Consider the following 16,164-nt stretch of genomic DNA (forward strand, 5'->3'; position numbering starts at 1 on the left):
AATAAGTTTTCAAATGAGATAGAGCTAAGGAAATTATGGGTTATAGCTATGAAGGGTATGGGTATTGATCGAGGGTATTGCTCGTGAGGTCAACCTAACGTTTATCATTTTCGTTGCGTCTACGTACTTTCCTGCAATATTGAATCACAATATTGATACGTTCATGAATTCGAGACAAACCCTGCACTTGTTCAGTGCCGTCATATACATAATTGCTACGAAATACAGTATTGTGAGTTTCATTTGCTCCCTTTTATATATATTTTTGGGACTGAGAATACATGCGCTGTTTTTATAAATGTTTTACGAAATAGGCACAAGACCTAAAACTAATTCTACGTGGGTTTAAACCAGAAATATACCCTTAGCTTGGTAACATTAAACTACTTGTCTATGTACGGTAGGCGCGAATCCTAAAGATAGATCTATTGGGCCTGACAAACCCCATCCTGACTATGGGATGCTTTAGTACTTTGAGGTTATTTTAAACACACCTGCTCTGGTGTACTTCAGAGGGTAAAACATGAATGTTAAGGCTTTTTACCGGGTGCCTACAACTTATAGAATACTTTTATACACTTGCGAGTGTACGGATATTTATAGAAACTGAAATCTTGTGGTCTATTACTATTACGGAAATGATGGATTATGATAAACTAATGAACTCGCCAACCTTTTGGTTGACACTTTAAAGCATGTTTATTCTCAAGTATTAAAGAAATCTTCAGCTATGCATTAGCTCATTTTAAGGATATTACTTGGAGTCATTCATGGCATATTTTGAAAGACGTTGCATTCGAGTCATTGAGTTCATCAAGATTATTATTAAGCCAATTATAGTTGGATGTATTATGAAATGGTGTGCATGCCGTTAACTTTCGTTGTAAAGAAAGTTTGTCTTTTAAAAACGAATGCAATGTTTGTAAAATATATCATATAGAGGTCAAATACCTCGCGATGTAATCAACTATTGTGAATCGTTTATAATGTATATGAACGGGTCCTTTCAACTAATTTAAGAATTTCGAAACGAGACATATAAGTAACGATTATCGTTGTAACAACATTTAACTGTATATATATCATACTAAGATATATTAATATATCATAATATCATGATAATGTAATAATTTAACATCTCTTTAGATATAATAAACAATGGGTTAACAACATTTAACAAGATCGTTAACCTAAAGGTTTCAAAACAACATTTACATGTAACGACTAACGATGACTTAACGACTCAGTTAAAATGTATATACATGTAGTGTTTTAATATGTATTCATACACTTTTGAAAGACTTCAAGACACTTATTAAAATACTTCTACTTAACAAAAATGCTTACAATTACATTCTCGTTCAGTTTCATCAACAATTCTACTCGTATGCACCCGTATTCGTACTCGTGCAATACACAGCTTTTAAATGTATGTACTATTGGTATATACACTCCAATGATCAACTCTTAGCAGCCCATGTGAGTCACCTAACACATGTAGGAACCATCATTTGTCAACTAGCATGAAATATCTCATAAAATTACAAAAATATTAGTAATCATTCATGACTTATTTACATGAAAATAAAATTACATATCCTTTATATCTAATCCATATACCAACGACCAAAAACACCTACAAACACTTTCATTCTTCAATTTTCTTCATTTAATTGATCTCTCTCAAGTTTCATCTTCAAGTTCTAAGTGTTCTTCATAAATTCTACAAGTTCTAGTTTCATAAAACCAAGAATACTTCCAAGTTTACTAGCTCACTTCCAATCTTGTAAAGTGATCACCCAACTTCAAGAAATCCTTGTTGTTTACAGTAAGATATCATTATAAATCAAGGTAATACTCATATACAAACTTTGATTCAATTCCTATAACTATAACTATCTTAATTTGAGTGATAATCTTACTTGAACTTGTTTTAGTGTCATGATTCTACTTCAAGAACTTTCAAGCCATCCAAGATCCTTTGAAGCTAGATCATTTCTTGTTACTTCCAGTAGGTTTACCTACTAAACTTGAGGTAGTAATTATGTTCATAACATCATTCGATTCATATATATAAAACTACCTTATTCGAAGGTTTAAACTTGTAATCACTAGAACATAGTTTAGTTAATTCTAAACTTGTTGTAGGTTATTAACGAGGACAGCTGACTTAATAAACTTAAAACATTAAAATGTATTAAAAATATTGTAAATATATTTTGAACATACTTTGATATTTATGTACATATTTTTTATAGGTTCGTGAATCGACCAGTGGCCAAGTCTTACTTCCCGATGAAGTAAAAATCTGTGAAAGTGAGTTATAGTCCCACTTTTTAAATCAAATATTTTGGGATGAGAATACATGTAGTTTTATAAATGTTTTATGAAATAGACACAAGTAAATGAAACTACATTATATGGGTGAATGATCGAAGCCGAATATGCCCTTTTTTGCTTGGTAACCTAAGAATTAGTAAACCGATCTACTAATTGACGCGAATCCTAAAGATAGATCTATTGGGCCTAACGAACCCCATCCATGGTTGCGGATGCTTTAGTACTTCGATGTTGTTTTATCATGTCCGATGGATTTCCCTGAATGATAGGGGATATTCTTATATGCATCTTGTTAATGTCGGTTACCAGGTGTTCACCATATGAATTATTTTTATCTCTATGTATGGGATGTATATTGAAATATGAAATCTTGTGGTCTATTATTACAATTTGATAAATATATAGGTTAAACCTATAACTCACCAACATTTTTTTGTTAACGTTTAAAGCATGTTTATTCTCAGGTGATTATTAAGAGCTTCCGCTATTGCATGCTAATATATGGACAAGATTTGGTGTCAGCATGCTTGTATAATATTGTTTAAAACTGCATTCGAGATTTATTTTGTTGTAACATATTAATATTGTAAACCAATATGTATTGGTAGCGTGTAAGTGTGATATTTTTAGATTATCATTTCTGAATAATCTAGGTGGTGTATTTTTAACCTTGTCGATAAAATAAAGGTTATGGTTTGTTTTAAAAATGAATGCAGTCTTTGAAAAACGTCTCATATAGAGGTCAAAACCTCGCGATGAAATCAATTAATATGGAACATTTATAATCAATATGAACGGGACATTTCAGTTGGTATTCGAGCGTTGGTCTTAGAGAACTAGAAATTTTCATTAGTGTGTCTTATCGAGTTTGTTAGGATACATTAGTAAATCTGGAATTCGACCGTGTTTTCTTTAAAAACGATTGCTTAACACTTTTGTTGGAAACTATATATTATTAACATGTAAATATTATGTGATATATTAACCTCTTAATGTGTTTGATATTGTGTGATAGATGTCTACCACTAGTACAAATCCCATCGACTCACCTAATAATAATGAAGAGTCAAACATAATTTGGGAAGATTCACAAATTCCAGAAGAGGAATCGGAAGAAGAGGAACCAGAAGAAGAGGAACCGAAAGAAGAGGAATCAGAAGAGGAGGAACCGGAAGAGGAGGAACCGGAAGAAGAAGAGGTTCCGGAGGAAGACATATTGATACCTACAGTAAATCGATTAAATAAAAGAAAATCATCAACCAACGAACCAAAGTTAAAAATGGTCAATGGTGTTTCCACCGAGGAAGCAAAATATTGGGAAGATTACCAATTTTCCGATGAATCGGATCCCGATGAGGATTTCGATGATGTTATAGAAATTACCTCGACCCAATTTAATATGGCAAAAGAAAATAATAAGGGAAAAGGTATAAAAATAGAGAAACCTGATTCCAACCCCGATGAACTTTATATGTATCGGCAACGTCCGTATTTCCTAAATTGTAACAATAACCTGGGAACCTCTAAACCACCAGGTTTTTCTAAACCATTGTGGAAAACGACGGCTCGTATTAGAGGAACATCATATATCCCTAGAAAATTAGGAAAACGAGCCAAGTCCGAAGAAGAAGAAACCAGTGATTCAGATTAGAGGGTTGTAATCATGTTGTGTATTATATGTATTGTAGTGTACTTGTACTTTTATGTTCTATGTAAAAATTGCTTGTATTGTTTGTTAATTATCTTTTACGAATCTAATCCTTGTCTATTTTACAGTATAAAAACAAAATGGACGTTAAGGGTAGACAACCGAATATTTTAGAAGACCTACCAGAGGATATGATTGAGGAAATCTTGTCTAGAGTCGGTCAGAATTCATCAGCACATTTAGTTATGGCGAAATTAACTTGTCAAACATTTGAAAGACTTTCCAGAAATGCCTTAGTTTATAAAAGGCTTTCCTTTGATAGGTGGGGTATATCACATTGGGGAGACCGTAAGTTACGCCGTGTTTTCTTTAAAGCGTTAAATGCAGGGAACCCAAATGCAATTTTACGCTACGGGTTAAGAACCTATTTTGACTCAACGTATCCCAACATAGGATTTCGTGAGTTAGAAAGAGCTTCTAACATGCAACATAAAGAAGCATGTTATACTTACGGGTTAGTGATGTTCGCTTCTTACCAAAGTGAGAAAAAGAATATCAAGTTACAACTTTTAAATAAAACCTTCCCACAAGAGACGGATTTGGTAGTTGGGGTGAGAAACAAGGTTTTTAGATTATTACGAGGCTTTTGGACATTACGAAACCCTCGTCCTTTTGACGACATTACAACATGTTGCCTAGCCAATGGTCATAACGGTTATTTTCCACAAGACCAAGGATGGGAAGTCGTCTTAGTAAAACCAGAATGCATGACTTGTTTCTGGACTTATGAATTACGTGTGTTTATTTCCTTTGCTGAACAACTTGCGTATTAACTAGATTTATCTTCAAAACTGTCATGTATCAAAGTGTACTATATTTCATGTTACATGTAATATAGCGAAGTTGTAAGTTTGAAGAATATTTGTATGTGATATATTATTATAATCAATTTTTCATATGGAATTGTAGTAGTTGAATTGTATATTAGCTACTAAGTATGAACTTAACGGGTAGGTAGTACCCGAATTTAAACTTATAAAACGCTAATATGAAGAAAAAGCTTTTATAAATGAGTTCATATTATGCTACTAAATACTATTGACTACTCTTAATAATCTGTATGATTAACTCGATTCAATTGGCTATTTTGAAGGAAATGGCACCGACTACTCGACACACCATGAATATGAGCGAAGAGGAATTTCGTACCTTTCTTGCTGCAAACATAGCCGCAGTACAGGCTGCGCTACATACCAACAATAACTCTGAATCTAGCAATGCAGCTAACGGCACGAGAAATCGTGTAGGATGCTCCTACAAAGAATTCACTGCCTGCAAACCTTTGGAATTTGATGGAATCAAAGGACCAATTGGATTGAAACGGTGGACCGAGAAAGTCGAATCGGTGTTTGCCATAAGTAAGTGTACTGAAGAGGACAAAGTTAAATACGCTACGCATACCTTCACAGGTACTGCGTTAACGTGGTGGAACACCTATCTTGAACAGGTAGGACAAAATGCTGCTTATGCACTACCGTGGTCGGCATTCAAGCAATTGATGAACGAGCAGTACCGTCCTAGAAACGAAGTTAATAAACTCAAGGCAGAATTTAGAGAGTTACGAACACAAGGGTTCGACGTTACCACATATGAATGATGATTCACAGAGTTGTGCCTATTATGTCCGGGAGCATTCAAAGATGAAGAAGAGAAGATCGACGCATTTGTACAAGGGTTACCAGTAAGGATTCAAGAAGATGTGAGTTCACACGAACCCGCTTCTATACAGAAGGCAAGTCGAATGGCTCATAAAATCATAAATCAGATTGAGGGAAGAATTAAAGAGCAGGCGACCGAAGAAGCCAACACGAAACAACTCAAGAGGAAGTGGGAGGAAAACGGTGACAAGAGTCACCAGTACAACAACAACAACAACAACAATTACAACCACAATCGCAACAACTATCCCAACAACTGCAACAACAATCGCAACAATAACTGCAATCCTAACAATAAATACAACAAACATCCTGTAACAACCCGTCCTTATCCACCTGGACGAAGTCATCAACATTTGGTCCTATTACGATGATCGACTCCAAGTAATGTACTTAAAATGAGCAAATGCACAGCGGAAGACTTAATTCGTACCTGAGGATAAACATGCTTAAAGTGTCAACCAAAAGGTTGGTGAGTTCATAGGTTTATCATAACAATCAATTCAATATTTTAATAGACCACAAGATTTCATATTCATAAACATAATACACTCGCAAGTGTATGTAAAGCATTCTAAGTGGTTGAGCACTTGGTAACCATACTTAACTATTAATCAACATCGCATATTCCCTTTATTATGAAATCTCACTACACTGTACCAAGTGTAGACTACAAAACGAAGTACTGTGCAACCATTGAATACTGGTCGTCCAGTCCGGTTGGGGTTGTCAGGCCCGATAGATCTATCAACAGGATTCGCGTTTACAATACCCATGTAAATAGTAGTTACCAAGCTACAGGGAAGTATGCCAGTGGTACAACTCAATGTAGAATGTATTTTAAGTACTTGTGTCTATTTCGTAAACATTTATAAAAGCAGCGCATGTATTCTCAGCCCAAAAATATATATTGCAAAAGCAATTAAAAAGGGAGCAAATGAAACTCACCGTATTGTATTTTGTAGTAAAAATACATATGACGATATTGAACAACTATAGGGTTGGCTTCTGATTCACGATCCTATATCATTTATATATATATATTAACACATATTGTTGTAATAGAATAAATTTACATATATATATATATATATATATATATATATATATATATATATATATATATATATATATATATATATATATATATATATATATATATATATTAATGCTATCATTTTATATTTATAACTTGTATGTTTCATAATTGTATTCATTTTATGTACTTTAAATAAATAAAATATAGTTATATTATATGTATTAAGTATAGTTTTATATAACTAATAGTTATTTAATAATGTTAATAATAATAATAATTAAAAGGTTGTTTTGTCTTAATATAATAGTAATAGTTATTATGACAATAATAATGATACTAGTATTAATAAAAATGTTAATAATAATAATAATATTAAAATATTAATGTCAAAATAATAATAATGATGATAATAATAAAAATGATATTTTTTTAAAAAAATGATAGTCTTAAATAAAAATGATACTTTTAGTACTAAAATGATAACTTTATTAGTAATAATAATAATAATAATAGCCATAATAATAATAGTAATACTACCTCAAAGGAGTAGCTCTTAAAAAAAATGCCCAAGTCCAGGTTTAAACCCGTGACGTCCCGCTAATCCAATAACATCCTTAACCGTCCCTCCATTTCATCTTTTCTGTTTTGAATCATTATCATCCTAATCGTATCATCACCATTTATCATCATCTACCATTCGTTATCATAGTCATCGTCACCATTATTATTATCGTTTATCATTTTAATTATCATCATCTATAATCGTGTTCAACGTAACACCCGCTATCATTTTTCTAACATCATCATCATCATCACAATTACATAGCATCGACATCATCATCTTTATACTAACCTCATCATAAAACCATTACCATTTCATCATCATCCTATTCTAATCATTAACTAACCATGATCATAATCATTATCATCTCATCTTCACCATCATTTGTACTTGTCACCTAAATATTGTATATGTGTGTCGCATAAGTAGGAGAAAAAGAACCCGATGGGTTTGCAATTTGGCCCAAGTTACCTCTAGAGCCCAACTAATTAAGAACCAGCCAACTAATCCAATCCCATCAAATTTCATCATTAACGGCCGATCCTAAAATCTGGATAACTAATACAGTTTATTTGTTGGATTCGATCAAAACTGGAAACAAAAAAAATATATATATCGGGGTCTACATGTTTCCCCTTTTACGTCCAAAATATATTGTTTACTATCATATATATTTTTGTTTTGTAATTGTGAGAATTTTGAGTCTGTGTCCCCACAAACACAACTTGCAAAAACTTAAAGCCCATGATTTCAATATAGCTGCCAGTTGTCGAATTCTACTTGAAATCTTCGAATATATATATAAATATGATAAAGCTTCACAAATAATTATTCTAGCTTCTCAGGTACTGAAAACTCCATTTTTCGACATCATTAAACCGAGCAAGGTTTGATTGGTGTGCCGTTTGGTTGGGTGATTATGAAGGTGAGGTGGTGAAGTGGGTTTCACGAAGGAGAAAACCAAGAAAGAAGGTGGTGGTGTGAGCGTGTCGTGGTGGTTTGTAGTGTCACGATGATGGTGGTGGCTGTGACCGGTTGTATGGTAGCAGGTGTTCAAGGGTGAAGGAAAGTGGTAACGGGTGGTGTAGGTGGCGGGTTTTGAAGATTACGCAGTATTAGTGGTGAGTGATTGATGGGCCACTAGTGGAAATGTTTAACTGGGTTTCCACTATTTGATGAGGGTGATGATCGTTTACGGTGTTTGTGGTGAGGATGTCAAGGGTGTTGGTGGTTCAACAAAGATGGTGATCGAGCATGGTGGTGATTTAAAAAGTAGAGAGGGAGAGAGATAGAGAGTTGTTCTTGTGGTGTTAAACGGTGGTTCTTAATGGTGGACGGTGGTGGCATCCGGAGAAGGTGGTAATCATGGAGGTTTTCAAAAGAGATAGAGAAAAGAGGTGATGAAATGTGATTGTTGATGGAAGCCGGAGGTGGCGGTGGTAGATGGTGATGGCGGTTGTAAGGTGATGGTTGTTGTAGGTTGTTGATGGCCGAGAGTGGTGTTTAACTGATCACGGTGGTGGTGGTAATTTATGTTAATGTTTTCATTTGCATAAGTATTCTGATGTATATATATAAGTGAATGTAATATATATTGAATGGTTAAGAAGTCAAAAGGGCAAAAAGTGAAACAGTATCCATAAATTAATCCCGTGAATTTAAATTGTCTGCTACTACCGACAGTTGATCCAGAATGGCTATAACGTGTCCATTGCTAAATAGTTAATGTATAAAAGTGTTCCTAAAAACCCCAAACTTTTAGATTAAATATAATTAATTATTTCACTCATTACCTGATCGAAACCTGATCAAAAAGGTTCAAAAATTATTTATTTTATGTTTCAACTTTTATGTTCGGAGTACTAAAACTTAAACTAAAAGGGTTAAAAATATTTTTATCGAGCCCATACCCTCTTTAATCAATATGCGGACCAGCTTTTATTTAAACACTCATAGATATATATAGGTCTACATTAAAATCAACGAAACGTCAATCGGGAGTTGCAGATGTTTACAATTTAGATTCGAAATCATCTTTATTCAATATACACTTTATATATATAAGAACATTTTTAAATAACAAATTTTACTACGTAAATAAATATATTAATTAAATATTTTAAACAGTTAAATTTAATATATCAATATATATATACAAGTAATATTCATATATATATATATATATATATATATATATATATATATATACACACATCTATTTACAATTAATTGTTCGTGAATCGTCAAAACTGGCCGAGGTTAAATGAATGAAATAAAACAGTTCAAAATTTTTGAGATCCAACCTAACAGACTTTGCATATCGTGTCAAAAATATTAGATCGTATTGAGAGTTTGGTTCAAAATTAGTCGAAATTTTCCGGGACTTGACAGTACCCACCCGTTAAAGAAATTTCGTCCCGAAATTTGAGTGAGGTGGTCATGGATAACAATAGAAATGTTTTTCATGACGAATATGAATAGTGTTTTTTCATTTTCGATTAATATGGATTAAACGATTCGATCATGCAAAGCGTACGAGTGAAGCTATCACAAAAGAGTGAAATGAAGTGATTAGAGGTTCGTCTTATCTTCTGACATAGTCAAGGTCGATTTTCAGAATTCAAAGAATTTAAAGAAATCTTCTAATCAGAAAAAAAATATAATCGCACTATTTATTAGCAGATTGTCGAAGTTACGGAAGAACGGAAATATCAAGGAAATATTTCTGTGATATGCTTAGAAATTAAATAGAATGAAAGAGTCGTGTAACATGGCACATGATGAGGGTAAGATCTGTGAACTATCATCACATTCCATTAGAAATTTGGCATGACTTACTGTAATATAACCACGTTGGCCTGACGTCGTTATATTATACTAACTCATGCTTCAATTCCCTACACTTCTCCAGAAACATTCATAATTTAAACTCAAATTTTATAGAAGGATTGAAACTAAAACAGTTTCTTTTATGAGGTAACATAGATAGCACGAGAAAATAGATAATTTCAGACGAAGATATTTATGAAGACATCTTCAGAAATATTGAAGATATTTATGACAATATTTTGAAATTTCTAGATCGAAGGATGATGAAGAAAATGTTTTCGCAAGGATTTAGAATAAGTAAGGAACAAGGTATTCGCTAAAGAGTTCATCAGATACAGAATCATCTGGATTCATTAAATATAGGTTTTAGTTCTGGTGATTTATTCACAGCCTCCTTCATAGTTTTGCATAAACCTCTTTTCGATACTAAATTTTCTTTTGAGCGTTTCCAACACTCCATTCTTTATCATCAAACTTTTGGTCATTAAGACCATCTACAGTTTTTGCTGCTTCATCAGCATTCAAAGTTATCATAACTGAATCGTTGGTTGTCAAACCGAGGGTTTTCTGGAGAATTGTGTTTTTAGGTGATTAAACGCTGTTGGTAATATGGTGGAATATAAAAGGTTCCCCAGTAACAATGAAGAGTACGCATATATATATCAAGGTTATAATAAGGTTGTTTCGAACGAATAGTCGAAGTTGTCTTGCTGAAGCTGTGACAAAATTTGCTAATTTGAAAAGAGATTGAAAAGTTATTTTCGGTAATAATAACGCTAACGGAGCTAGCACAGATACTTGTTAAACGTTTACTTAGGTTCCGAGTGATTTCAGGTGCATAATTATATCAATCTTTTCTTCCGTAGATGAAGTGCGGCTGGTTAATCCTTTCGATCGAGGTGTTTTCAAGAATCATGAAAGATTTGAACGCAAATTGTAATCGTCAAGATACGAATGAGGTTTAAGATGAAAATCAAGTGGCAAACTTGAAGAATTATTTAGTTTCATATATTATAATCAATATTTTAATTCTTTTTAATTGTCCAAAGTTAGTAGTCCAATAGTCCAATAGTTCATATATAGCTTAATATATAACATTCGAATTAATTAATACGTATCGTGACCCGTGTACCGGTCTCAGTATTGATCACAACTCAAACTATATATATATTTTGAAATCAACCTCAACCCTGTATAGCTAACTCCGTCATTTGCATATAGAGTGTCTATGGTTGTTCCAAGATAAATATATAGATGGGTCAATATGATATGTCGAAACCTTGTATACGTGTCCCGTTATTTAAAGTGCGTAAAATAAATACATAAATTAAATGACGATAAATAAAATTGCGAGAATGTAAATTGCGAGAATGTAAATTGCGATAAATAAAATGTAACCAGTTAGCTAGGAACAGTTAGCTAGGAACAGTTAGCGTGGATTCTTAACAATATTTCAATTAGTTAGTTCGTTTGTTTCTAACAAATTTTACTTTGTCCGTTGTTTTCTTCATTATGCCACTTGTGGGATTCTGATAGGTCAAAATCCAAATATGAAATTGAACGAAAATGGATTCTGTGGTGAACGGATACGTATATCTATGGATACAAGTAGAATAGTGACTGACTGTTGAATCAGAGTCGAAGAATGTACAATGCAACTTATTAATGTGAAATCTAAATATTCCTCGGGTATTACTTACCCGTTAAAATATTTTCACCATTAATAGTTTGTACAAATGAATTTTTAATTACAATCTTTATGAAAATATACTTGCATATATATTTTCTTCAGATGTAATCATGGATTTAATGAGTTAATATGATATTAATTTCATTTGATTTACTGTTAGAACAAGAATATATAATCTCTAAAACATTAGAGATTACATAATCATCATGTAGAACAAAGGTAATTGATATAACGATATGTAGAACGAAGATAGTCGGTGTAGAACGATATGTAGAACAGAGATCATATTTGAAGTATGGATGGTGATATTGAGGCGTGTGATGTTGAGGCTGGTGTTATTGGTAATACTGGTGCCAATGCTGGTGGTACTGCTGGTGCCGGTGATGTTGCTGAAGCTGGTAGGTTTTGCACCATATTTTCCAAAGCTACAACTCGCGCGCGAAGTTCGTTGACTTCATCTATTATTCCGGGATGAGTGTCGGTTGGAACGAGCGGATGAATAAGATTTAGAATTTTAGATAGAAGATAATCGTGACGAGCTACCCTAGAGATGAGGCTAAAATGGTGTTTCGGATAGGCTCACCGGTAAGTGATTCAGGTTCTTCGCCGAGGGTGCAGGTTGGTGGAAGGGATCGCCTTCTTCGCATCTCCATTGGTTAAGTCGACTACGAACCCATCCGATGAAATGGTTGGACCATTCCGGTCATACTGCTTTCGGAGCTTGAGTGGGACTCAATATCGGAATCCGAGGGGCTTGAACTAGTGGTGAGTTCCATTTTGCTCGGTTAGATAAAGAGTTTTGGTATGAAATGAATTTCGGATATCGGATGATATTCTAATTACATAGAATATCTATATATAATATAGAAGATCTCGTAAATTACGGAGAGAATTAAAGAAACGTGTCAGATAAAGTCTACAGTAACAGATACGCTAAGATATGAATTAGCAGATACGCTAAGATATGAATTTATTTGTACACTATCTATCAAATAAGTGCAGGAAGTCGTGTCTAGACTTAGGAATGATTAGCAGGTAATTTTTCCACTAGGAATGATATACAATACTTATAATATGCAGCTAAGGTCGAAGTCCAGACTTGCTAATGCATCCTAACAACTATCAGTTAGACATACTAATGCAAGACCTGGTTCGCTAGGACCAACGCTCTGATACCACCTGTAACAACCCTTCCTTATCCACCTGGACGAAGTCATCAACATTTGGTCCCATTGCGATGATCGACTCCAAGTAATGTACTTAAAATGAGCAAATGCACAGCGGAAGACTTAATTCGTACCTGAGGATAAACATGCTTAAAAGTGTCAACCAAAAGGTTGGTGAGTTCATAGGTTTATCATAACAATCAATTCAATATTTTAATAGACCACAAGATTTCATATTCATAAACATAATACACTCGCAAGTGTATGTAAAGCATTCTAAGTGGTTGAGCACTTGGTAACCATACTTAACTATTAATCAATGTCGCATATTCCCTTTATTATGAAATCTCACTACACTGTACCAGTGTAGCCTACAAAACGAAGTACTGTGCAATCGTTGAATACTGGTCGTCCAGTCCGGTTGGGGTTGTCAGGCCCGATAGATCTATCAACAGGATTCGCGTTTACAATACCCATGTAAATAGAAGTTACCAAGCTACAGGGAAGTATGCCAATGGTACAACTCAACATAGAATGTATTTTAAGTACTTGTGTCTATTTCGTAAACATTTATAAAAGCAGCGCATGTATTCTCAGCCCAAAAATATATATTTCAAAAGCAATTAAAAAGGGAGCAAATGAAACTCACCGTATTGTATTTTGTAGTAAAAATACATATGACGATATTGAACAACTATAGGGTTGGCTTCTGATTCACGATCCTATATCATTTATATAAATATATATTAACACATATTGTTGTAATCGAATAAATTTACATACATATATATATATATATATATATATATATATATATATATATATATATATATATATATATATATATATATATATATATATATATATATATATATATATATATATATATATATATATATATATATTTAATGCTATCATTTTATATTTATAACTTGTATGTTTCATAATTGTATTCATTTTATGTACTTTAAATAAATAAAATATAGTTATATTATGTGTATTAAGTATAGTTTTATATAACTAATAGTTATTTAATAATGTTAATAATAATAATAATTAAAAGGTTGTTTCGTCTTAATATAATAGTAATAGTTATTATGACATTAATAATGATACTAGTATTAATAAAAATGTTAATAATAATAATAATATTAAAATATTAATGTCAAAATAATAATAATGATGATAATAATAAAAATGATATTTTTTTTAAAAAATGATAGTCTTAAATAAAAATGATACTTTTAGTACTAAAATGATAATTTTATTAGTAATAATAATAATAATAATAGCCATAATAATAATAGTAATACTACCTCAAAGGAGTAGCTCTTAAAAAAAATGCCCAAGTCCAGGTTTAAACCCGTGACGTCCCGCTAATCCAATAACATCCTTAACCGTCCCTCCATTTCATCTTTTCTGTTTTGAATCATTATCATCCTAATCATATCATCACCATTTATCATCATCAACCATTCGTTATCATAGTCATCGTCACCATTATTATTATCGTTTATCATTTTAATTATAATCATCTATAATCGTGTTCATCGTAACACCCGCTATCATTTTTCTAACACCATCATCATCATCACAATTACATAGCATCGACATCATAATCTTTATACTAACCTCATCATAAAACCATTACCATTTCATCATCATCCTATTCTAATCATTAACTAACCATGATCATAATCATTATCATCTCATCTTCACCATCATTTGTACTTGTCACCTAAATATTGTATATGTGTGTCGCATAAGTAGGAGAAAAAGAACCCGATGGGTTTACAATTTGGCCCAAGTTACCTCTAGAGACCAACTAATTAAGAACCGGCCCACTAATCCAATCCCATCAAATTTCATCATTAACAGCCCATCCTAAAAGCCGGATAACTAATACAGTTTATTTGTTGGATTCGATCAAAAATGGAAACAAAAAAAATATATATATATATCGGGGTCTACATGTTTCCCCTTTTACGTCCAAAATATATTGTTTACTATCATATATATTTTTGTTTTGTAATTGTGAGAATTTTGAGTCTGTGTCCCCACAAACACAACTTGCAAAAACTTAAAGCCCATGATTTCAATATAGCTGCTAGTTGTCGAATTATACTTGAAATCTTCGAATATATATATAAATATGATAAAGCTTCACAAGTAATTAATCTAGCTTCTCAGGTACTGAAAACTCCATGTTTCGACATCATTAAACCGAGCAAGGTTTGATTGGTGTGCGGTTTGGTTGGGTGATTATGAAGGTGAGGTGGTGAAGTGGGTTTCACGAAGGAGAAAACCAAGAAAGAAGGTGGTGGTGTGAGAGTGTCGTGGTGGTTTGTAGTGTCACGATGATGGTGGTGGCTGTGACCGGTTGTATGGTAGCGGGTGTTCAAGGGTGAAGGAAAGTGGTAACAGGTGGTGTAGGTGACGGGTTTTGAAGATTACGCAGTATTATTGGTGAGTGATTGATGGGCCGCTAGTGGAAATGTTTAACTGGGTTTCCACTATTTGATGAGGGTGATGATCGTTTACGGTGTTTGTGGTGAGGATGTCAAGGGTGTTGGTGGTTCAACAAAGATGGTGATCGAGCATGGTGGTGATTTAAAAAGTAGAGAGGGAGAGAGATAGAGAGTTGTTCTTGTGGTGTTAAACGGTGGTTCTTAATGGTGGACGGTGGTGGCATCCGGAGAAGGTGGTAATCATGGAGGTTTTCAAAAGAGATAGAGAAAAGAGGGGATGAAATGTGATTGTTGATGGAAGCCGGAGGTGGCGGTGGTAGATGGTGATGGCGGTTGTCAGGTGACGGTTGTTGTAGGTTGTTGATGGCCGAGAGTGGTGTTTAACTGATCACGATGGTGGTGGTAATTTATGTTAGTGTTTTCATTTGCATAAGTATTCTGATGTATATATATAAGTGAATGTAATATATATTGAATGGTTAAGAAGTCAAAAGGGCAAAAAGTGAAACAGTATCCATAAATTAATCCCGTGAATTTAAATTGTCTGCTACTACCGACAGTTGATCCAGAATGGCTATAACGTGTCCATTGCTAAATAGTTAATGTATAAAAGTGTTCCTAAAAACCCCAAACTTTTAGATTAAATATAATTAATTATTTCACTCATTACCTGATCGAAACCTGATCAAAAAGGTTCAAAAATT

Source organism: Rutidosis leptorrhynchoides, chromosome 2, assembly GCF_046630445.1.
Source record: "Rutidosis leptorrhynchoides isolate AG116_Rl617_1_P2 chromosome 2, CSIRO_AGI_Rlap_v1, whole genome shotgun sequence".
In the NCBI taxonomy this organism is placed as follows: Eukaryota; Viridiplantae; Streptophyta; class Magnoliopsida; order Asterales; family Asteraceae; genus Rutidosis; species Rutidosis leptorrhynchoides.